Source organism: Balearica regulorum, chromosome 2 (assembly GCF_011004875.1).
Source record: "Balearica regulorum gibbericeps isolate bBalReg1 chromosome 2, bBalReg1.pri, whole genome shotgun sequence".
Taxonomy (NCBI): domain Eukaryota; kingdom Metazoa; phylum Chordata; class Aves; order Gruiformes; family Gruidae; genus Balearica; species Balearica regulorum.
Window position 1 is genome coordinate 28,313,706 of NC_046185.1, and position 25,490 is coordinate 28,339,195.

Consider the following 25,490-nt stretch of genomic DNA (forward strand, 5'->3'; position numbering starts at 1 on the left):
CTACCCGTGCATCATATTCTCCCACCTCAGCTGCCTTGTCTTCTCGTGCTGTGCTTCCCATACAAAGTGATGCGATATTCAGAGAGGACAGCTACCCATAGCTCCCACCAAACAGTGGCACCAGGACTGTGATGGTCACCATCTGTCCTGCCTCATCAATACAGCCTTACTTTGGCTCTGTCAGGGCCCTTCCTTGGTTTTTTAGACTACATTTTTTTTTTCTTCTTCTTTTTGGTGATATTTACAGGTATTTTGCAAGTAGGATTGCTTTCATGGCAGAATTTAAAATGACAGGCCCAGCAAAATGGAATTATTATCATGCCCATAAAATCTGGAGAGGATTGTAGAAAGCCGCTGTATTTTTAGCAAGGTAGTAAAAAAGCAAATGGTGATTAAAATCAAATAGCAAAAGTGGTTATGTCTTGTAAAGATAATTGAACACTTATTCAGGTCACTAATATAATTTCCTTTGAACATATAACATTTAATATCCATTATCAAGATTTATTGGATATGACTAACCTGAGGACAGAAAAGTGCTAATCTTAAATACACTAATCTGTATCACTTAGATAAAACTATTTACATGATTATATGAAATAATATAAAAGCATGTCAATAGTCGGAATGATATCCATAAAGTAGAATTTTCCACTTTACCGGGTAAACAATCCCACTTTTGGGACAACAAGAACATGAACTTACATATTTAGCCGTTACCTCCCATACAACTTTACTGTATTTTTACTGTTGGACTTAAACAGGATAGACCTAGTTATGTATTAAACATTCCAAAACATTTGGGGAAAAAAATACTATTTTTCTCCTAACTCTTGATAGTCCCTGAATTTTATTTGTATATTTAGAGTTGTATAAAGTATCCTGTTTTAGAAAATGAGTTTTCTTTCAGTAATTGCAATATCTTTGTCCTTGCTTTTTTTGTGGATTTTCCAAGCTTTTAAAAGAAAAGAGAACGGGCATTTATTTTATGACAGCTTTTTTTAAAAAAAGAATATTTTGTTTGAATATTTTGTACTATCTACATAGCAGAAATGAAGGAATTTGGTAGTAACCTCTTCAATTGTGCTTGTTCTTACCAGTGAGAAATTGTTCCCAGTCCTGATATTTTCCAAAACAACACACCAGGTGTGTAGATTCTGGCTGAGATCTTGTTTTGCCTGCTGCCACCCTGGCAATATAATGATACACTTGCTCAGATCTATTGATAGTGAGGGCTACAACAGAGGAAACCAACACCCTTTGCAATCAGCCGTGTAGTCTCCTACCAGCCTTAATTAACCCCTGCTTGTTAGCATGTGCCGCACACTAGCTGAGCCGTTCCTGAACATCTGAATTCTTTTGGAAATTATTACCTATTGTTTTAGATGACTGTTTACACAATTTTACATTAAGAGTTCTGCATGAAAGTACTTGTTGCATCCAGCTATTGCAGCATGCCGACACTACCCAGCTGACTGAATCAAGGGGCAGAGCTGCTCGGAACTTTTCCAGCAGTGTGGAGGGAGGGAGCGCTTGGGAGTACAATACTTCTGAGTCACCTGGGATTTTATTTCCATCTTGTGCTACAGCTCTGGTGGTGCCCATGTGGTGATGACATAATGTCAGCATAAAGTCTGATGCTGTCTTGAAGATAAATGACATCTCTTTTCAGCACTAGCAGTTTAACAAAACCACCCCATGCTTGAATCATTTTGAATGTATTTGCTATTTTCACTGAGCTTCCTCTTTTCTCCTCTTGCTTGTGGAACTTGGTCAATTTTATGATGCCAGTTCTCTTCCTAGCCACCTGCTTTGCATGAAGCCAGTGAAGCTTTCTGTGTAGAAACACTGCAGGGGCAAAAGCTCGGTAGAGAAGGAGGAAGAGAAAGAGAGGGAGGTTTTGATGGATTCTGCTTGGGCACAATAACACCATGGTACTTTTCTGTACCTTTCTCAACATGTGCTGTCTTGGATTTTCTGGGGCCACACAGAGCCCAGGTCTCTTGGTGCTGAATCCGTGCTAATAAACTAAACATGTGCTGGGCCATTTCTTAGCAACAAGGCCAGCTAGCATGGGATGACTGTCACCCATCCAGATCAGAGTACCTGCATCAGAAATGCCTGTTAAGAATAGTTCCTGGCTCCAGCTCCTGAAGCATGGGGATTGTTTAGGAGAGTAGTATTTCTCATGAGCGAAAGGAGATTATACTAATAGTCTTCTGATGGAACAATCTTCTGGCAGAAGATCGAGGGCCAGGGCCTGGGAGCATTCCCTGACACCTCTGAATTTCCTAGTACAGGTAGTATAAGGCACTCAGTGGTCTGCTATGTTCAGGATCAGGCTATGCTCATTTTTTAGCCTGGGTTATTTCCTTAAATGCTTCAGCTTCTCCCTTCTCCCCACTTCTAGGTTTTAACCTTTATTTCAGTCTAAAATGCTGATTTCTTGGTGTTTCCCACAAAATTATTTCAGCAGAGAGTGAGGTCATATATTTACTTTCAGCAGTGCATTAGAGAAAATTTATTTTCTCCCCTTTTTTCTCTTTTTAAATTTAAGCTGTTATACAAGTGTGGCAGATTTGATGCAAAGCACCTCCTAGAGTGTCAAAAATCTCTCAGGTCTGTAATTACAGTTCCCAGAATTAGATAATCTGTTGGAGCTCTATCCTGTAACTTGAATAGCTGCAATTCTCTCCAAATAACTGTCAAGCTGTCAGTCATGACAGAGTCATAAAGGATGACATTCGTTGCTTTACTAAAAGACTGCAAGGAGAGATCTAGGTAATCAAATGGATGCGTAGAACCAGGTGGTCAAGTGGGGGCTGGAAATGTTAAACATTTGCATTGCTTTTTTTGTGGTTTGTGTTGGCACTTCAATAAGGGTAAAGAATTGGTGTGTTTAATTGACAACACCTGTGTGCCTTGAAATCAAATTAAGATGCAGCCCATCTGTAGGTAAAACAAGGAGCTAAGGCTTGTAGGAACTGAGCACCCTTGGTACAGTACAACACTGAATTCTCAATAGAAGCAACAGCCCCAGTTTCCAGCTCCGGGTTTGAAACCCTTCAGGCTTGAGCAAGGTCAAATCTTGCTCAAATTCTGTGATTCTGAACCATCGCCAAAAGATACTCTTTTGTGTAACGAAGTGTCATTTTCTTGTATAGAACTGTTGGTTATGGCTTTCTCTCTCTCTCTCTTTTTTATTTTTTTTTTTTTTTTTAAGACAGAAATAAAGCCTCCCTGATGTTTGTTGACAACAACATTCAACCCCATTCACTGGTAATCCAATCCTTAATCATTTTGCTAGTAAGTGCAATTAATACTTGTTCATTTAGAAACAGGTAATTCCTGATGACTATTCTGCTGAAGGTCTATGGCTTTTAGCAACAGTACATATGTCTTGAGGAATTTATAGTAAGCCAAAATGAATCAACCCTGTTAATCATTTCCTCGGTTTTCAGGCATAAACACATGGCTCTGTCTTCCTGTTTGTATACGTAATTAGCATGTGTCATCTGGGAATAACGTAAGGCATATTTTTGGCACAAATGTAACAGTTTGGGAGAGGGTAAATTCAAGAAAAAGATCTTAAAAAAAAAAAAAAGGTGGAATATGTTCATGATCAATATATATAGAAACCAGATATTAAATCATAGGATCATAGCATGGTTTGAGTTGGAAGGGACCTCAAAGACCATCTAGTTCCAATCCCCCTGCCATGGGCAGGGACACTCTCCACTAGACCACGTTGCCTAAAGCCTCATCCAACCTGGCCTTGAACACTTCCAGGGATGGGCTTCCACAACCTCTCTGGGCAACCTGTTCCAGTACCTCACCACTCTAACAGTAAAGAATTTCTTTCTAACATCTAATCTAAATCTACCCCATTTTAGCTTAAACCCATTACCCCTTGTCCTGTCACTACACTCCCTGATAAACAGTCCCTCACCATCTTTCCTGTAGGCCCCTTCAGGTACTGGAAAGCCGCAATTGGATCTCCCTGGAGCCTTCTTTTCTCCAGGCTGAACAATCCCAACTCTGTCAGCCTGTCTTCACAGGAGAGGTGCTCCATCCCTCTGATCAGCTTCGTGGCCCTCCTCTGGACTTGCTCCAACAGCTCAATGTCTTTCTTGTATTGGGGCCAGCAGAGCTGGATGCAGTACTCCAGGTGGGGTCTCACAAGAGTAGAGTAGAGGGGGAGAATCACTTCCCTTGACCTGCTAGTTACGCTGGCTTTTATGTGGCCCAGGAGACACTTAGCTTTCTGGGCTGCTGGCTCATGTTGAGCTTTTCATCAATCAACACTCCCAAGTCCTTCTCCTCAGGGCTACTCTGAATCCATTCTCCACCCAGCCTGTAGTTGTGCTTGGGACTGCGCTGACCCACGTGCAGGACCCACCTGCCAAGCCTGTCAAGGTCCCTCTGGATGGCATCCCTTCCCTCCAGTGTGTTGACCGCACCATACAGCTTGATGTTGCCGGCAAACTTGCTGAGGGTGCACTCGATCCCACTGTCCATGTTGTTGACAAAGATGTTAAACAGTGCCGGTCCCAGTACCGACCCCTGAGGAATGCAACTCATCACCGATCTCCACCTGGACATTGAGCCATTGACCACAACTTTTTCGGTGTGACCATCCAGCCAATTCTTATCCGCTGAGTAGTCCATCCATCGAATCCATGTCTCTCCATTTTAGAGACGAGGATGTCATGCAGGATAGCGTCAAATGCTTTGCACAAGTCCTGGTAGATGACATCTCACTCAAATAGAATCACAGAATCATAGAATGGTTTGGGTTGCAAGGGACCTCAAAGATCATCTAGTTCCAACCCCCCTGCCATGGGCAGGGACACCCTCCACTAGACCATGTTGCCCAAAGCCCCATCCAGCCTGGCCTTGAACACTTCCAGGGATGGGGCCTCCACAACCTCTCTGGGCAATGAGGACCCCCATTTACCAGCCCACATACACAAAATACCAACCACCACTTCTATGGTTCAAGTTGTCTGAATGCCTGTAGGTATTAACATGACCCTTTCCCAAGTCTCTAGGCTGGAGCACACAGAGCTCTTCTGTGGGGGTCTTCCATGAGCTTGTCGACACTTGGCCAATGTATGAAATGCCTGTAAAGATTTAACAGGACTGGAGTTACCACAGCTCACCATCATACAGGGGAAAATAGCACAGACAGGCCGAGGTGGTAGTTGGGATGGGGCAGAAAGGCAGATTTTGGGTTTGGGAGTGTGTTTGAAGTGATCTACAGAATGAAGTTGTTTCCCTGGAGAGCAATTCAGAAAACTAGGCACATCAATGTGATATACTCTATTGACAATGGTGAAAATGTGATGTGATGATCTTGGATAAAGCGTATGAAAACACCCCAACAACTAGCTCCTAACAGTTAACACCCTCACAACTTTAGTGTCCTTTGAGCATTCCAAAGACATCTGCTGAATCCACTGAATTCAGAAGTGTGTGAGATAAGTGAGTAATTTTTCATTGCACTCAAATAGACATCATTGTGAAGAGGCTCAGACCTTCCATGGTGTAGCACAACAGTACCAGATGTTGTATTTCTGCATTTTAAAATATAGTTTAATGTTTAACAAAAACTCTTAATGAATTTTTCATTAAAATGAAGTTTTAACACACCACAGCTGCATGCATGATTGTCTGCCTGGTTTCTATGGCTGTTGAATGGAAATCATGGAAGAAATTTTCTGAAGTTTACACTGATTGTTCTGTATTTTACCTCTGTTGGTAACAAGACCAGTTAGTCTGTGTTAAACCAGACAGTCTGTGTTAAAATACCCTAATATACTTTTATGTTAGAAAGAATAGTCCCTCCTTGTTAATAAAAGCCTTGTGCACCTTATTCCTTTTCCATTGTAAAGAGCTTGGACTGAAAAAGACAAACCCCCCCCAAAAATTTAGACTGCTTCTTAAAACTGTTTGAATTTTCAGGTAATGGTCATCCAGTAGAACAGCATACTAGTTTTCTACTGTATACTTTCAAGTATCTTTATTCCATGTTTCACATGCCACCTTGTGGTCTTCAATGAAAAAAAGAAATTTTGTCTCATTTGGCAAACTGGAAATATGTTTCTGTGTCAATATTTCCGATAAATGAAAATCTCAGATATAGATCCATATCTCAGCAAATTTATCAAAACCAAATTTTCAAAAGTTTTATAAAGAATAAATTTTAAGGGCATCAAATACAAATTAGTTCAGAACATGACCGTCAAACTGACAGTATTTATGTTATAGCAATTGTGCTGTACATATAGTCAAAATAAAGATTAAATACCAGAGGAAAGATGCAGGATGTGAATTCTTTTCATCCCCAGCATAGAAGTATCAATAAAAATATTGTGGATTCTGGCTAAGAAAACAATTGCAATTTAGTCAGTGGTACTGACATTCCAGGAAATGTTCTCCTCAGAAGTTAGATCCAGCAAATCTATCAAGATGGTATCTTAGAAGATTTTCACTACCTGAAAAATAGTTATATTTTCAAATCAGAAAATATTGTGGGTTTAAAACAATTAAGAAGTTTGTTTTGCTGTTGTACCTTTCCTGAGTGACAAAACGGGAAGTTAATCATGTTTAAATTTTTCTTCAGTGAGAACTTCTGAGACAAGTTGAGATTGGAAATTTGAATCTAACCTGTTTCTGTATGTCTGGAAGGGTTCAAAGTTCTTGTAGGAAAATACTCATTAAATTTTATTATTTATTATTTATTTTATTATTTATTATTTATTATTTCTTTAGAACTCAAAGGTTTAAACTTGGTTTAGAAATATTTGTACTTAAAGTAGTACAAACAAAACAAAAGACAGATTATGTTTTTAAAGAGTGTCAAAACTAATGAAAGATAATTGAAGAGTACAAGGAATAAGTGGGAAAGAGGGAGAAAATAAGAAGGACAAGGACAGGTAAGATTACATGGGTTTTATACATCTGATAGTAAAAAAACTCTTTCAGAGTTCTGATTATTTGTTTATTATGCAATTGTTAGCTGGACTTTTTTTTTTTAATAAGATCATCAACTCAAACAGACTTGCAGGAAGAAGACAGTAGCCTCAGGTTGACTTATGGAAGGTCAGTTAAACTCACTGAAGGCTTCTGTGCTTATGAATGGGTGTCATCATACATCGCTCTTCTGTACGTCACTATTTTATGTGCTGTGTCTGCTAGACCATTAAAAAAAGTAAGCCTCTTCACGTGTCTAAGTGTCCCATACTTCTTTGAAAAATGTGGTCATTCTGCAGTTTTTGAGCACTAATTGAGATTTTATTTTTATTCTATTACTGAGTAGATACTTGCCTCTAAGCTTTTGGATACTTCTGCAGCAGCCCTGTTTTGGTGTCATGCAAAGCACAAATCATCCGGATGATTTATTGGTTTATTGACAGAAATGGCCATGGCACCTAGAGAGGCACTTATAGAAAAATAAATAAATTGGCTGCACTTGGACTGGGTCCTTTCAGAAGTGCCAGAAGTGCCTCTGTTCTTACAAGGCAGAGCTGACTTTGTGGTCTTGCTCTGTAAAAAGGTGTGGTGGGTTGATCTCGGCTGGCCGCCAGGTGCCCACCCAGCTGCTCTATCTCTCCCCTCCTCAGCAGGACAGCAGCGAAGAAAATAAGATGAAAAAGACCTCATGGGTTGAGATAAATGAAGAAAAAGCAAAGGCCGTGCATGGAAGCAAAGGAAATGAAAACAAAAGATTTATTCTCTACTTCTATCATCAGTCACTTCGCAGTCCAGCCACTGCCTGGGAAGTAGGGCCTTCAGTACATGTAGCAGTTGCTCCAGAAGACAAACGCCTTAATGATGAGTACTCCCTCCCCTCTTCCTTTCTCTTAGCTTTCACTGCTGAACACAGTGTCATATGGTATGGAGTATCTCTTTGGTCAGATTGGGTCAGCTGTGCTGGCTATGTCACCTCCCAACCTCTTGCCCAACCCTAGCCTACTGGCCTTTGTTGATGGGGGGATTTGGAGAGACAGCCTTGATGCTGTGCTCAGCAGCAGCCAGAACACTGGTGTTTCTGACTACAAATACAAAGCAAAGCACAACACTATGAGAGCTTCTATGGGGAAAGTTAACTCCATGCCAGCAAGACCAAATACAATCTCCACCCCTTGTTCCAATACCGTTTGCATCATGCTCAAGTCCCATGTAATTTAATACATTTATACATCTTCTAACCATCCTTTCGTATCTAATTCTCATTACTGAAATGCCTGCATAAATATTGAAATTACTGAAATACTACATACTTAAACCATCTTTATGCCCAACAGATTTATACATTCTCATTAACTACTATCTCATTTCACGGGCTTCCTCCACTCCTCCAAATGTTTATAAGAACAGGCTGTGACTTGGGCCCCATCTGACAAGATGGGTACTCAGGACAGGAGAAGCAGCATGTTCAAGCATTGGGTGCCAACACTGGCTTGGTTTGGGTCATCATTACACTTGCCTGGTTCCTTGTAAAGTTCACTCTTTGTTGGTTCAGGTCATTCCTGCTACATTACTTCGTACAAGATATAACTCACATCACAGATTGTTTTTCCCCCAGTGAGGCACAAGGATGACAGTCTCCCCATCCTTCCACATTATCCACCAAGTACACCCAGGTCCTTGAGTGAAGGCAATCCCGAGAATGGGTTTGCCTTTTCCCAAGTGAGGAGCAATCCATGCCGCCTTCCCCAGACACTACCCTGTGTGTACTACTGGGACCTTATCTCCTCCCACAGTATGTAGGGGTTTTGTTTGGGCAGGACCAGGGTGGTTAGCAGATCCTCTGGTGTTAATCAGCCAAGTGACTTCTGCTAAATTTACATTTCAGAACTTCCATGCCCCATTGCTCAATACTCTCAACATAGTCTTTAACTGTCCATTATATCTCTCAATCTTTCTAGAGGCTTGTGGATGACAGAGGATGTGATGCACCCACTCAATGCTGTGTTTCTTTGCCTAGGAGTTTATGAGGTTATTTTGGAAGAGAGTCCCGTCTGATTCAATTCTTTCTGGGGTACCATGTTGCCACAAAGTTTGCCTTTCGAGGCCTAAGACGGTGTTTTGGGCAGTGGCATGGTGTACAGGGTACGTTTCTAGACAACCAGTAGTTGCTTCCACCATGGTGAGTATATGTAGTGCTTGCCTTTGCGTGTTCATGGCAGTGGTCCAATATAGTCACTTGTCAGGCCTTCTGTGTTGGGTTTGTGTGATGGGTTGACCCTGGCTGAGGGCCAGGTGCCCACCAGAGCCGCTCTATCACTCCCCTCTTTCATTAGACAGGGGAGAAAAGGTACAATGAAAAAAAAAACTTACAGGTCGAGATAAGGACAGGGAGAGATCACTCACTAATTATCGTCATGAGCAAAACAGACTGAACTTAGAGAGGGAATTCATCTTATTTATTACTAAGCAAAACAGAGTAGAGGAATGAGAAATAAAACCAAATCTTAAAAACACCTCCCCCCACCCCTCCCACCTTCCCGGGCTCAACTTCACTCCCGGCTTCAACCTCTGCCCCCCTCAGCGGCACAGGGGGACGGGGAATGGGGGTTACGGTCAGTTCATCACACGGTGTTTCTGCCGCTTCTTCATCCTCAGGGGGAGGACTCATCGTTCCCCCACTCCAGCGTGGGGTCCCTCTCACGGGAGACAGTCCTTCACGACCTTCTCCAACGTGAGTCTCCTCCACGGGGTGCAGACCTTCAGGAGCAAACTGCTCCAGCGTGGGTCCCCCACGGTGTCACAAGTCCTGTCAGCAAACCTGCTCTGACGTGGGCTCCTCTCTCCACGGATCCACAGGTCCTTCCAGGAGCTTGCTTCAGCCTGGGCTTCCCACGGGGCCACAGCCTCCTTCAGGTGTCTCCACCTGCTCCGGCGTGGGGTCCTCCACGGGCTGCAGGTGGAATCCCTACACCCCCTCATCCTCCCTCCATGGGCTGCAGGGGGACAGCCTGCTTCACCATGGTCTTCACCACGGGCTGCAGGGGAATCTTGCTCCGGCGCCTGGAGCACCTCCTCCCCCTCCTTCTGCACTGACCTTGGTGTCTGCAGAGTTTCTTACACCTTCTCACTCCTCTCTCTGGCTGCAAAAGCACTCTCTAACTGTTTTTTTTTTCTCTTTCTTAAATATGTTATCACAGAGGCACTGATTGGCTTGGCCTTGGCCAGCGGTGGGTCCATCTTGGAGCCGGCTGGCATTGGCTCTGTCAGACACAGGGGAAGCTTCTAGCAGCTTCTTGCAGAAGCCACCCCTGTAGCCCCCCCGCTACCAAAACCTTGCCACACAAAACCAACACAGTAAGTTAATAAACACATAAAGGCTTATAAAAAATGCCAATTTTGTTTGTAAAATTAAAAAAGGAAAGATGATTAAATCCTCAGGCAATGTTAGTTACAAATCTCCATTGACTGTAATACTTTTGACCTACTCCCACACTGGAGCAGGGGAGGAGTGTGAGGAGGAAGGAGCAGCAGAGACAACGTGTGATGAACCAACCACAACCCCCATTCCCCGTCCCCCTGTGCCACTAGCTGGGAGGAGGGAGAGAAATCAGAAGTGAAGTTGAGCCTGGGAAGAAGAGAGGGGTGGGGGGAGGTGTTTTAAGGTTTGTTTTTATTTCCCATTATCCTACTGTGATTTGATTGGCAATAAATTAAATTAATTTCCCTGAGTAGTTTGTTGCTGTGACAGTAATTACTGAGTGATCTCACTTGTCCTTATCTCAACCCATGAGATGCCTTTCATCATGTTTTTTTCTCCCCCTGTCCAGTTGAGGGCAGGAGAGTGATAGAGCAGCTTGGTGGGCACCTGGCATCCAGCCAAGGTCAACCCACCACAAAAGGCAAGCTTGTACATCCTTCAGGAGCTTGAGAGACATCTTCCCTCTCTCCAGTGCTGGTTATCTCTGTCATTCCCCTGGGATCCTTCAGGGACGGCACTGTTGCAGATCTGTGCAAGAGCCATCTCAGTTGCAGGACATCTGATACCTCGGCTGGGTGCACACCAAAGCCCACCAATGTTTTTCATCTGCTTAAGTCCAACTGTAAATATCCATTAGTGCAGTGCTCTCCATTAGTGTTCTTACAGAAATGCTATATGTAAATTGTTTCTTTCCAATGTAGCACATCAGTGAATAATGACTTGGAGATATCAGAGCAAGAAAACAACAATTTAAACAGGACATTTTGTGCATGCTGTGTGTCTTTGAGAAAGGAGTTGCTTATCCACATGGGCTATTACGACATATTCCTCTTCTGCATTGTTCTTCAAATTCCTCTAAAGTCTCACACCATGTGCAGAAGCTGTTGCACATCATGCAGCCAAAATACCACTCCCTCCTTGAAATCTGAAGGTCAAAGTCTTTACATTGAACTCTTAGCGTGTTCCCTCAACATATGTCTAGATGCCAAGGAGAGCCTTCTGTTAAAGGCATGGCCTTCAGATGCAGGGTATGATATGGAAGTATGTTTGAGCAGAGACTGTATTATGTGAGATGTGCTCTGGATGTGCTACACATGTGCACCCAAACCTGTGAAAAGCTCCAGTGATTTCTGACAGGTGGTCACTGCCAGACGGCATCTGCCGTCACAACTAAGGCTACAGCCTTACCATGTAAGCAGCAAGGGCAATAAGGGGGAACAGTGCTTTTAAATGTGGAAATGAGACAAACTATTAAAAAAAGTAATAGAGAACTGAAAAAGATGGGGAATTTTAGTAGAAGTTCTGTCACACTGTGGCCATAGGCATTGCGAAGGAAGAAAAAAACAGCAGATTAAGAACATAATGTGGATTCAATAAGAACCAAAAATAACCACATAAGCATTCACTGTATCCCTGACTACTGAGTGATCCTTGCCCTCCTGCTGTCCAGTGAAGCCCTCTCAGTCATGCAAAAAGCCAAGCCCATGGCTCCAGCTAGCTGCGTGCTTATGTGCATGATTACCTTTAATTATGCAGGTTCTCTGAGGCATGACAGCACTCACCAGTGTGCTGGTTCTCTGGTTATCCAAGCAAGGGGACCGGTTGGAGTGTGTGTTCTGGCACCCATCCAGCCTGCACACACAAATTGTTTTGCACAGGTATAAAGCACTCAAGGAGCAAGGGCACACGGGCATGGGTGGTTCTTCCATTGGCATAGAGGCTGAGCAGGGCCAGAGCTAGCACCAGGACCAAGTGGTGGGGAAACACTTCTGGAGACAGAAATTAGCCACAGAATTTGGTGCTGGTCGCACACCTGATGTCATACACATGCGCAAATGCTTGGATGATTCAGGCCATGTTCTTCAGGTTTTTTTGATGCCAGCCTTTTAAACCCATCCTGTGGCAGATGCTCTGTCTTCATATTCTTCTTGTGCTTTTGTCAGTACGTTATAGGCTCGGCTACATTGTACACAGGATTATGTGTAAAACGCTTGACTGTGAATCTAAACTGCACGCTGACAGTTAGTAATGAATTCACCTTTGAAGCTGCTGTACAAGCAGTGCTAGTTGATTTAGCACTGTATACTATTTGAAGTCTACAAATTTGGCCTTACCATTATAGCCGGGGTTTCGTGGCAATACACAGCGGCAATTAACAGTGGTGACCACTCGATGTCACTGTTGTCATACAAATTCGTACTTGAAAAAGCCTCCTTAGCTGTGTTTTGCTATTAGTGAGAATGTGAATGTGGTATTTCAGATGAACAGCATGACACATCTTTTCAAACAGCTGTATAAATAATCAGGTTTATTAAAACACTCTCAGGGATAGATCTTTCTTCTGTGTGTTACTCAAGGACTTGTAGAATATAAATATAATCAAATGTTGTGATCTGCATTTCTTATTTTTCATAGAATCCCTTTAAAATGTAGACCAGCTAATTTAAGGTGCCATCTGTATTACAAATCTAGGAGTAGATGTTTTTACACATCAGTATATTTTTAGTGATTATCCCTCATACACAAGCACATTTAAAGAGATCTTTCAGTATTTTACTTTTCATAGAGCTGTTTATTTGATGCATTTTTAAGTTTTCATATACAGTGGTAGAGGAGAACGCATGAATTTTTTTGATAAAGCAGCTGGACAAAGTTATTAGCTTAGGTAATTATTTGCCAAAAATTGCTATTAACAATTGTATTTGTGCTTAGAAGATGTGAAAAGCTTTTTATGATAATCATTCAGATATTATTTCTTTTTTGTGTGTGCTATCTAATTTGTTTATGAAAGGAAAATCAAAGTAAATGCTGATGGATGCAGCATTTGCATTACTTGGGTCATATTCGGTATTTCTGAACTTCAGGCCAGCACAGAGGTCTTACAGGGGTAAGAAAGGGATTAAAGAGAAATCTCCTTCAGTGTACTCATGTAGGTAGAACCCTGCAAACTTCGGGAGCCAATGCCAGAGAGACAGAGCTGTTTAGGCGTGATTGTCTAAAGCCCCAAAGAAGTATGGGCTACAAAGGGTGAAGAAATTTCAGACATTTATACATTTCCCTGAAGCAGGTATATCTTTTACGGTCTCTTCAGAAAATGCATGAAGTCTTGAAGACTGGTTGCTTGTCAGCACAGTTTGTTCTCTCTCTCAGCATAGCTTGAGCTCCTGGGAACCTTACTTAGCCATGGAAAAAATGGCTCTGTCCTTCTCTTAGTGCCAAAGCTTGTCTGAGAAAGCTTGTGCTGCCTTTGCCAAAGAAGACATACCCGGAAGAGTGGGATTTTTTCTTTTCTGCATTTTCTATCTTACTTCATCACTGGCAGAACAGCTTGGAAGCCACAGAGGCTTGCAAAACAAGAACAGGCACTGAGGGAAAGGTGCTAAGTGCTGTGGTGGTTTGATGAAACACATCTCTTGAAGGACGAGTCTTCCTGATGAGGCACATGGTAAAAATCTGTGCTCTGCTTTTCCAGATGCCTGGAAAAGATGAATGCTTTAAGTTCAGAAGTCAAATGAGGACCCTTTGAAATTCAGGCAGAGCTGAGTCTTACAACAGGGTACAAGTGTTAGCGTTCCGCAGCCCTGCCTCCATTATTCTTGTACTACCTCCTCCTACAGACCTTGCATAGCCACCACAGCTGGCTGTCTTACAGCAATCTTCACATAAGCAGGTATGCAGATGGTAGGACCTTTGCTCCAATCCATTTACCCAAGATGAACAAAGCAGGCTGAGGATCTTGTCCAAGGGACACCACATGGGTGGACTCTGATTAGGCAGTCCTGAAAAGCTGAATTATTGTGGTTTTTCTATTATAAAACTAGTTTAGAGTAGGTTTTGTAGATATCTTCAGGAGACATCTGCCTCTGTCTCGGAAGGCTCATACATCATGTAGGTGACAGATCCAGTCCTGGAGCAGTGATTTCCTGCAATTTGTTTCCAACGGATGAGAAACTCCTTTTTCATCCCTCACTCCTCGCTCTCTGGCTGGTGAGTCACAGCCCAGCCCTGATGTCTCATACGGACAGATCTTCCTTGTATTTGGAAAGATGGGCTTCTCTTCACTGATCATATCCCACATACAGAGGCTTCATTAATCACTGCCCTTCTATGGAACGAAAATGAAGGTCACCATGAACCAGCAAGACCTGGTAATTCTTATTAATATGCATTTTTCTCAGGATACTTTGCAACAACTCTACCGTTAATGTGCTTTGCCACCCGAAGAGTGCTGAGTAAGCTCGCGCTGCAACATTTTCTTAGTGTTACACACTATTCCACATCTGTCAGGCAGAAGAACATAAGTAAGCTACTGACACAATACTCAGGTAAGCAACTTTTTACAAGTGAAGCACTCATGATGATTTATTATGGAGTTACATTCCTTTCTTTGAAACTCTATCTTTGCCTATAAAAATCACATTGAAATTGTGTCATGCTGCTCCAGATGAACATCAGGATACCCCTTTGGAGGCCAATTTTTAAATGAGATCTCAAATTTTTTCTTCATCCTGCATGTCAATAAAGCAGCAGAATTCCCTGTATATTACGATTAAGTGGTATTATGAGTTAAATGCCAAACCTACCATTTTGGAAACCATAAGTTTGACATGATTTTAAAGACATTATTAATAGAAATAGATGAAAGTTTACTGCTATTGATAAAAAATTACAGTGTGGGGGCACTACCCATACTACATCATTTTACGAGGTACTGGATTTTCCAAGGGGCCAAAAAGGGTTTGATGATGCAAATCAGTTAGATTCCCCTTCACTGCAAAGAACATGTCTCTATTGATAACAGAGGCTTTCTTCCAGTGATTTTATATCATCAAAAATGTTAATGCACTGGCAGTGGGCCCTCAAAAGTACTACTCTATGAAATGGTTCTTTTGGGTATCACATATATGCTAATCGTATAATGAATTCAGGAGTATTTTTAGACGCTGCTGTCACATGAACAGTTATTGCCATGACAGCATGTTCTTAAATATTTTAAAATTTTGCAGAATATAAAAATAATAATGATTTCTTATTACATCTTCAGCAGCCAGACTGTGTCAGGAGGGTCAATCGAGTCTGTGCAGAGGTTAAGCTGATAAACAGCACATACCTAGAATTTGGAGACATAGATTTTTCAGTTCAGACTCTGGCTTGCAAGCAATCAGCTTAATTTCTCTGTTTGTATGCACAAGGGTTTTAAAATAAGATGGATATACACATAGAAAATAATATTTTGGCAAATTGTCTCATGTAACACAAAATACCTGTAGGCAGAAAATATTCATGTCATAAAATTAAAGAACGGAAAGACTGGGAAAGACTTTTTCCTTTTTTTTTTTTTTTCCAGTGATATGAAGGAAGGTATTACTGAAAGGGTGATAATGGCACTTCTCTCATTTCCAGTTTCAGTCTCACTGCTACCTGCAGCAGTGGAGGAAAAGGCTGACGTGTCGGGGCACAGCCCTGTGCTGATGCAGTTACAGGGCTGGGCCAATGTAAGTGCAGTCGGGAGTCCAGCGCACCACGCTCCCCTTTCTGGCACAGCCACGCTGCGAGCCTGGGAACTCGTGCGTACGCATTAGCAAAGCAGCTGAGCAAGCAGTCAATATCCCTGTGATGATCCTGTCAGGAGAGGAAGAATAGGGCATGTTTGTAGCCTGGCAGCATTTGGCTGCTGCGGCAAGTGGGAGGGATGGGAGCTGCTTACCTTGCACTGGGCAAGACTCAGCCCATCAGCTGTCCCCACTGCAGTGACGCTCCCAATTAGGCGATATTTCACTGCAGTGATCTCATGCCAGAGTGAGTTCCTGCCAGTCAGCAAAGCTGCGTAACCCAAAGTGACGCTTTTGATGGAGCACCATCCAGAATCGGAGTGCAGGTACACCCGGAAGGGAGAGGGGCGCGAAGGAGGTTTTGTGACAGCCGTGAGCACCGTTATAAAGTAAACTTTGCAGGTTACGGGATTTATAAATACAGATTCACAGATAGATTGACTCCTTTGCTAGCAATTTATACTTCATAGATATTGCTAAGTTTTAACGACACTGAGGCTAAATACATCCTGCTAGCAAAATTATGTGTGATTGATAGGTATATCTAGCTTTATAGATAACCTCTTTTATTAGAATAAATCTTAGTAATTATAGCTTGCCATTACCAGTCATAAAGTTTTCAGAAAGGAAAAAATAACGTAAGCAGACATACAGACAGAGATCTGCATACGTATGCTTTCTCAGAAAATACTGCAATAACTACATGTAAGCTAAAAATTCTTATGGATAACTTTTTAATCAACATTGAAATGTATATACTTCCACAGAAGGATTAGAAAGAGAGCTTCTCCTGGCTTCCCCTTGCCACTGAACAACATCAAGGAGGGCCACAGAGGCAGACATCTCCTGGCCTGTAAGTGAACCCGATAGTACTGACCGTGCCCCACCAGGAGGGCCCATGGCGGGATCCCGTGCTAATTGGGATTATAGCACTATTTATGCTATCCTTTTGAGAAAACCTGGTCTGTTAAAACAGAAACTACTTCATGCTGCAAGTTCTGATTTTGTTTTGACTTCTGTTGCTTCTCAGAAAACATTGCCTTCCACATCAAATTTAAGTATGAACATCTTGTGCACCTAAAATAAATTGGGACAATACATACTCCTTCTTTTTGTGAAATAAATACTTTAACCTCTTTATCACAAATGTCTTTTTCTTGGGCTTTATAGTTTAACTTTTGCATAACTCCCATCTCCATGTTTTAATAACAGTCCTGTGGATCTTCTCCTTAACTCTTCCAATATTAGCATTTATTACAACGTTTCAGTACTGCACAGTAAATTCTTCTGATTTATGTTTGATTGACTGAGCTGCATATGCTACATTTTGGGCACATTTTTTAATCGTTGCTCTGAACCATAGATACTTAGGAGAGTTGATCACATATTCTTTCATAATTTAGTGTCCCTTTCAAAGTATTTGCACTTCGGTTTATATCCAGCAGTTTGTTCTTGATTTTTTTTTTTTTCTTCTCATTCGTAGATATAATATCAAACTTCAGTTCAAATGGTTTGTATCCAAACTCCTTTTTCCAGCTGAAGGTGTTTTTTTGGTCAGATGTATCACAGGATCACTTAAGTTGCAACTGCAATTAGCAAAAATCTAATGAATATACCCTTCTTTCTTACTTCCTCAGTCTGTCCTGGAGAAATGGTGGCTTGCTTTATAGTACCGTATTGAAATGAAGCATAAACCCTAAGACACACTCTGAAGGAGGGAAAGAATCAATAATATGGTACTCCTTTTTTTTAATTTTTTTTTTTTTTTTATTGAGGTGTTCAGATGTCCCAAAACAAAACATGGTCATATTATTCTATGTGCATGCAAATGTAGGAAAAGAGGATTTGTGCTCTGTAAAGTACAACTCCTGTAGCAATTAATTTACAAAGCTGTGTAGTCTAGTCTCTACGTGATTTTCTAACATATATTTTCCATAGTTGATTCTAGGGGAAAATGCAACCTAAACTGCAACTTTTTCTAATTAAATAATAATTAAAAAAAAAAAAAATAATAAAAAAAGTGGTTTAGCTATAACCTCAGTTTAGGTATACATATATGAATTCAGTAGTAAAGCTAAAAAATGTAATGTAAGGTATTATCAAAAAAGACAGACAGACAAGCAAAGAAAGTTAAACTAAGATTGGTTGGGCACACTGGGACCTTTTGCTTTGCTATTATATATTTTTCCACCATACATCACAGAGGAGAAATTGCAGTATGTAATCAGAGCAGAGGTGTAAGGCATGAAGGCTATGCCACCCTTTTTCTGAAAATTATATAATTTCTGCCTAACTGGTAGTCATGCTGTGAAGCTTAATTAAAGTTTATGAAGCACATCAAGATCTTTGGATAAAAGATGTAGTACTATGAACTTGGAAATTTGTCATTTCCAGCACTAAAGAGTGGAAGACTTAAATACAAATGCTATTGTCTTGACATGCCATCTTTGATTTGGTCAGCATTAATTCTTTATGTGGATTTATCCACAAGGAAATACAAAGGAAACTGTGATTTTTTTGTTTCATTACCATTTATGTGTGAGAGAGTATTTGTAGCAATATGGAAGGTATTTTTGGTCTGAAATGCCACAGTAACCTTCTCTTTGAGTTTAAAATGTGTTTACTCCATAATTTATTTCTGATTCTGTTTTCTTATCCTCTTCAAAGTGTGTCATTGAAATAGATAATCAGTATCATTATTCAGCAAAAGTTCAAATTAGGCTACGGCAAGTGCTCAGATGTAAATTTTCAGCTCATTTTAAATGTTCTCATTTTCTTTTCTGGATGTATTTTCAAAGGCTTGTACAGCAGGGAAGTTGCAAGAATTATACATGACCATGACTGAAGCTGTGTTTGTTTATGTTTTTATAAACAAATCATGCAACATAGAGTGGAAGCATGTAGTCCCATGTACATTAGTCTGGCTGTGCAAACTCAGCACATAACAAAAAGTTTGATGTGTCCAAGAATCCTGTAGCTGAGCATTAATTTCATATGACTCATCCCCTATTCAAACTTGTAAATGCTTAGCCTTGGAAATCACTCTATTCAGTTAAACCCATGTTTCATTATTGTTTCTGTGGACAAAAACCCTTGCGATTTTAATTTTTAAGTATTGACAAATTGTATCTCACAGTACCTGGCTGCTTAAGGCAACCTGGACAAAGTTGAAAACACTGCAATTTGGTGTTACATGCATCTCTTAAGTAATGATAGACAATTCTTTTCCTTATAGAATGTACATCAGTGGTAAAGATAACCTCTCTGAATACAGTAGTTTGACAGAGAAAAAATTTATAAAGTTCAGTAAAATAAGATTGAATTTTCAGTAATGTCTTGACCTATTATATCTGATGGCATCATGATATTATAGTTCCTGACTGATGATTTGAGCTACAAACAAATTTCTCCTGGTGGCTTGTTGACTCAGGAAGCAATTATATTACTTAAAATCATGATATTCCAAAAATTTCTCTAAATATTAGGAAGATTAACTATCATTGTAGTCTTGCTCGTAATTGCCTTTCTTATTTAATTATCATAATTTTATGGTTTCTTTTGTCTTGATGAGAGTTTTAATGTTTTATTCATTTTTATCTTTATGGTCGTCATGGTTTAACCTGGCAGGCAGCTCAAACAACCACACAGCTGTTTGCTCACTTCCCCTGCAGTGAGATGGGGGAGAGAATTGAAAAGAAAAAAAAAAAGGTAAAACTTGTAGGTTGAAAGACAGTTTAATAGCACAGAAAAGGAAGACACCACTACTACTACTACTATTACTACTACTACTAATACTACTACTAATGATAAAAGAACATACAAACCAAGTGATGCACTGCACAACTGCTCTCTAACTGAAGCCAATAGTCAGCTAGTTCTCAAGCCAAACTTCCTCCTGGTCCACCCCCCAGTTATATATGGAGCATGACATCATATGGTATGGAATATCCCTTGGGCCACTTGGTCAGCTGCCCTGGCTGTGTCCCCTCCCAACCTCTTTGGGTGTCCCCCTGCCTTCTCGTTGGCAGGGCCCTATGAGAAACTGAAAAGCCCTTGAGTGCTTGGCAACAACTAAAACATCAGTGTGTCAGCAACATTATTCTCATCCCAAATCCAAAATGCAGCACTATACGAGCTGCTAGGAAGAAAATTAACTTTCTCCCAGCTGAAACCAGGACAATGGTGTAGTCAAACTTCATGAATCACAAGTCTAGAACGGATCACTTTGGTTCTTGATTATTTTAGTTGTGCAATTTTCTATATATTCTAAATTAATTTTCTCTCTTAGATGCATTTTAAATATCATGTAATAAATGCTTTATATAATGTGCATATTCCTGTATCTGATATATTGCTTGTGAGCATCAGTTAAAATACTTATTTTAGCCATTTATTTTTGCCTTTTTTTTTTTTTTATTACGTTCCTGATGATAACTTATTTTCATTTATGTGGTTTTATAATTGCTCTCCTTATGGAAGTTTTAAATTGATAAATTAAATCAAATCAAATCAAATCAAATAATCAAATCTTCCTTAATCACCAATGTTTCCAGTTTTAATAGAGGTTGATATACACTCAGTCATTTTAGTGTTCATAGGTTGCGAATGAGAATGTGGTGCCACCCACATAGTGTCTGTTATATGGGTTCTTCTCCCTTTTTTCTACCTTTTCCTTAAGAATTCCGATATTCTCATGTTTGTGAATTAGTTTCACACTAGTAACTTTTTTCATAAATGTGTTGGTGTAACTACTTCTAAGACTTTTCAGTTTTGCTGTGCCTTCCCTTGGTTCCGTGTAAAGTCAGTGCACACAGAGCATCCAGTCAAATGTGACTCAGCGTGGATGCCTGACAAAGGTGCCTTAGGTTAGGCTGTATAAATAATGCTCTTAATTACAAATCTGTTTCCTCCCTAGACCTTGCTCTGTTAGCAGATGTCACCCTCAGAAGTTCTCTAACAGTGACAGAACCTCAAGGTGAGTTTCCTAAGTAATATAAATCAGAAGTCCATCTAACTGCACCCATATATCTCAGCTGAAACTGTGGCCTTTCATTTTTATTTTCACGCTCTCTTCTTTCTTCTCCTTCAGAATCAATAAATGAACTTGGAGAAATTTCTGCCTTGCTTAGCAAATGTAGTTTCTGCAAGTCATTAAGACTAGTCAAGGTGTAAATCAAAGTCTGAATGACCACATTTAAAACAATGGCCAAAGATCTTAAAAACCTTTCACAGTCCTGAAAAGAGTATCTGCATGTACTTATGCCAGGAAGCAAATAGATTAGAGTAGAACAGAGTACACTGAAGTTTCACAAAAAACAATGGACAAAGAGTCCATGAATGACAACCCTGATGCTTCTGATCAAGCCTCTAAGTGAATCTTTTTTCTCTTATTTTGTACTGTGCCTTAATTTAGCATCTTCCCTAGAGCTTTGCTTGCTTCAGTGTTTTCATCTTACCCTTTCAAAATTCCTTAGGATCAATGATACCATTATTTCTGTATTGGTTTTCATTCTCTTATTTTTTTTGTGTTTTCTTCCCAGTATTTGTCTTCTTGTATTATTTGCCATGTCCAGCATTTGCCTTGTTTTACTATCTGTCACTTGTTAGGCAGCTCATATTTCCAGTACTTGTCATTTCCCTTTGCATTTAATTTCACTATTTGTGACATGCCTTTTCTTCTTCCCATGACTCATAACTCATTTGCTTCCAGTGCTTCTCCAAATGGCTACAGGATAGATTAATGGATACTATGGAAGGTTGCAAAGTCCAGAGAGATGGCCCGCTATTCTTATTAGCATACATCTTCTTGATTTTAATTGAAAGGCAGAAGGGAACAGAATAATTTAGTGCATTAGACAATGCAGCTTTCTGCCTTTGACTAGCGTTAAATTATTGTCATTGAACAATATTTCTTGATACATCTTTCAGTCATTTCAGAGAGGACTAGTAAGTATTTGATATCTGAATATATTCAGTACTGATTTTCAAAATACTCATATGCCATTATTCTGCATTATTAAGAAAAAGACACATTTGAAATACTTTCTCTGTTATGCATATTGCCAAATAGAGTGCAATTAAAGTATACAAGATTTTCAGTTTGCTTGAGAAAGAAATGAATGGGATCCTTATGCATAAATAACTTTTGAGTGTATTACTCTACCTTGCGTTGCTTCAAAGGCATGTTTTGTGACGCTTCATAAGCATAATATACCTTACATGCTGCTGCTTATGAATTTACAGCTAAATCCAGTAGGAACAAGACACCGAAAGAGAGAATTTACAATGAAAAATACCTATCTATCTGAGTATCTTATAAATCTCCTTAGTTCCTATATAGTAGTTTCTTAAGTGCCCACTGTCTATTTGAACGGTAGAAGCAGAACAAGGACTATGTTAGCATAGAGCAGGAAGATGTAAACACCCCCAATGCCATGGAGGATCCAGTCTTCTGGAGGGGAGGGGCAGTAGTTAACTATGCACCACGCAGTGAAAACAGGAGATGGGGTTTGGATGCTCAAGGGTGATCTGTGCAGGATTTCAGTTTCTTAGCTTACCACTCTGCTAGTTTCACTGTATTTGCGTCTCATTTCAATGCCTCAGGGAGGGAGGTGCCGGACAGCTCTAGGAATTAGCCTACTGCTACCTCTGCCAGCTTCCGCAGACCCCCCTGCATTCTTGAATTCTTCCCTCTGGTGCAGTCTTTTCTTTTCTTTTTTCATTCACTCCAGAATAGAAAGTGAGCAACAATTTGCGCCCTCTGTATGAAGTGATCTAGTTTTTTGCCTTTTAAAACACGGTTGAACTTGTGCTCTCTTCACTTGAACGATTTATTCTTACATCAAGAAACATGAGCAAGCCTGCAGTCCTTGGGAGGATACATGACTGAACGCTGGAATGTCTGCTTTTTTCTGCTCTCCTACTTAGAAATAAAGCATCAAGCTGCTAGGCCCCATACTTAGTGTCACTTTGACATGTTTATTCTTACTTCATATTCAGAAATTTTTCTGAGTACCTGTAGATGTCACTGCACTCAAAAGAAAGTTCCTAGGGGATTTTCACTATGAATAAAATTGCTTTCCTAAAAAAATACAAATGATAAACCATTGTTATTTCTAGTACTACTCCCAAATTTTTTTATTTGGCAGATCAAATCCTTGAGAGGATGAAATATGCCTCAGGAAGGAATTCAGGATTTAGGTCCAGGTTATTAACTTATTCTGAAAGTCAAATGGTTAGAAATTTCTCAGAAAAATGTGTTTTCATTGGAAAAGAGAAACTGATTCATTGAAATAGTGTGTTGAAGTGTGATGCTGTAATGAAAAAGTTGTTACAAAAAAAACCCCCAACAACCCAATTTCTCCAGTGTACAACAGAGTCTGTTCAACATTAGGAAAGGAGATCCAAGGCCAAAATACTTCAAACTCCTTTGATTAGGGGATACGCTTTAAATGTAGAGAACTGGACAACCTGCGTAATTCTCCCTTGCTTTATAGGCACTACTTGAACCCATCTCATGGGACAGGAGAAAAGGAGAAACTTCAGCAGTAGAGATTAGGTGAAAGAGCATCTTTCCCTTCAACTCTGACTGTGATACCTTTGGAAGGAAGAAGACTTTATGGAAAAGGATAATGTTGTAATTAAGGCTGAGGGCTATAGATTTAGGTTTTCTCTGAGGTTCTGCCAATGACTTTTTATTTGATACAGAGAACTTATTATTACCTCCATACTGCATTTTTGTCATCTTCAAAATGAGCATAATACCTTCCTCAAGGAATCCATGAAGATGAATTTATTAACTTTTTTAAAGGAATATGAGATCTCAAAGGATCATGTGAGTGCAAAACATCATTGGATTTTCCCACCCTGTGTTACAGAAAGTTGCATTAAGCAAGAACTCAGTGAAAAAAAATCTTTTCCATTTCCCCTTGTGAATTTTTGTGCAGACTTGATGTTTTGGGGTATGTGTGTGTGTATTATAGTTTGAAATGACCTTAGGACATTTCAAAGTTGTTAGCAAAAAAAAGGCAGATGTATCTATCCCATATTATGTAATATCTCGAAAGAGATAGAAATCTAGATCTTTGTTAAAGGCTCTGTTCTGCCCAAGCATGCCAAAGGATTTTAACTTCTGTCTTTTTTTTCCTGTCTACATTTCACTTGATGTGTTTACCTTTCTGTAAACTATTACTGAAACAGGTATTTGAACCCTGGAATGGTAGATTTTAATCAAATGCCTGAAGCATGTTATGGAGTGTGTTTCTCTCCATCATTCCTATTGGAGATACTCCACTTCACATGGATAACTGCATTATGTGTTTGGAGAGAGCATAAGGGAAGATGACTTCATAGTCCAGAGAGCAGAAAACCTGCTGGGTATGTGGGAGTGTGAGGTTCAGATCCATGGGCTGAACTAAGCAAAGCAAGAACGTCACGGTTGGATTCTTACTCCCATGTGACTACCTGAAACTCTTTTAAGGTCAGTGAACATCTGTCTTCCCTCTGAGTTTGACCAGATAAGCCTTGTCCTTTAAAGGTGGCATGACTGCTTCTCAGTAATACTTTTCTGTTTTGACACATCAACAGTTTCTGACAAACAATTATTTCATCACAAAACTGTCTGCCAGTTTTACTTCAAAAAACCTACTCTGCAACGAAAAAGATCAATGGTAGAACATATAGGGAGTGCCTTGCTGAACAAAAAGAACATTTGTTTAACTAATTCTCTGTGTTGCCCAACATCATCAGGGTTAGAAGTTCCCAGTATGTGGACTGGGGGTCATCATGGAATCATATGAAACATTGAAACTGATGAATGCATCATTTTTGTCTGACTGTATTTTCATGAGCAGCAAGCACTTTCCTCCAGGGAACTGCTTTTCAGTTAGAGGATATGAACCATACCCATCACAACAGAGAAATTGCTGATTGAAAAGGGCTATGTTCCATGGACAGAGATGTGGCTTTCGCTGGCAGTACTTTATTGTGCTACGTGCCTCACAATGTAATGGTGTAAAAATATGGGCACAGCGGGAAGAAAAGCATTAGACAGACCAACATGAAGGATGGAGTAACTGTGGGTTTAACTCTTTGTTAAATGTTAGCAGTATTTGTACTGGCTATGAAATTAGACTGTTGCCAGACTTGGGCTAATAGAGGAAAAAGGGCGATACAAAATACACCTACTCATGGCAAAAGTGATGCAGAGAGCAGAAGATGTAATAACTGATACTGTGCTTAAGGTCAGACTTTGCTGCAGCAGCTGCCAAGGTGTTGGTGTTGGAAGGTGTTGGAAAAGCACTGGAACTACAGAAACTAGTTGGCTCTGTACCATCTCCTGTCTTCTCAGCAGAAGGAATCTTTGCTCCTGCCAGTAAGGTCCTGCATTGGTTCTGAGACAAAACAGCACTACTAACAATTACATTCACTTAAAAATCCAACTCAAAGCAAACAAGTGAGCAGTTTACCTGTAGGCTGTTCTACAA

At 40.3% G+C, this 25,490-nt stretch overlaps 1 long non-coding RNA gene across 1 annotated transcript in view; it reads left to right on the forward strand.

The window, feature by feature from the left end:
- Positions 1–14,719, forward strand: part of LOC142600334 (uncharacterized) — a 48,325-nt gene extending 33,606 nt beyond the window's left edge. The window contains exon 5 of the long non-coding RNA XR_012833768.1: positions 14,632–14,719. This is a non-coding gene — a long non-coding RNA (uncharacterized LOC142600334). The remainder of the gene's footprint in view (positions 1–14,631) is intronic.
- Positions 14,720–25,490: the final 10,771 nt, after the last annotated feature.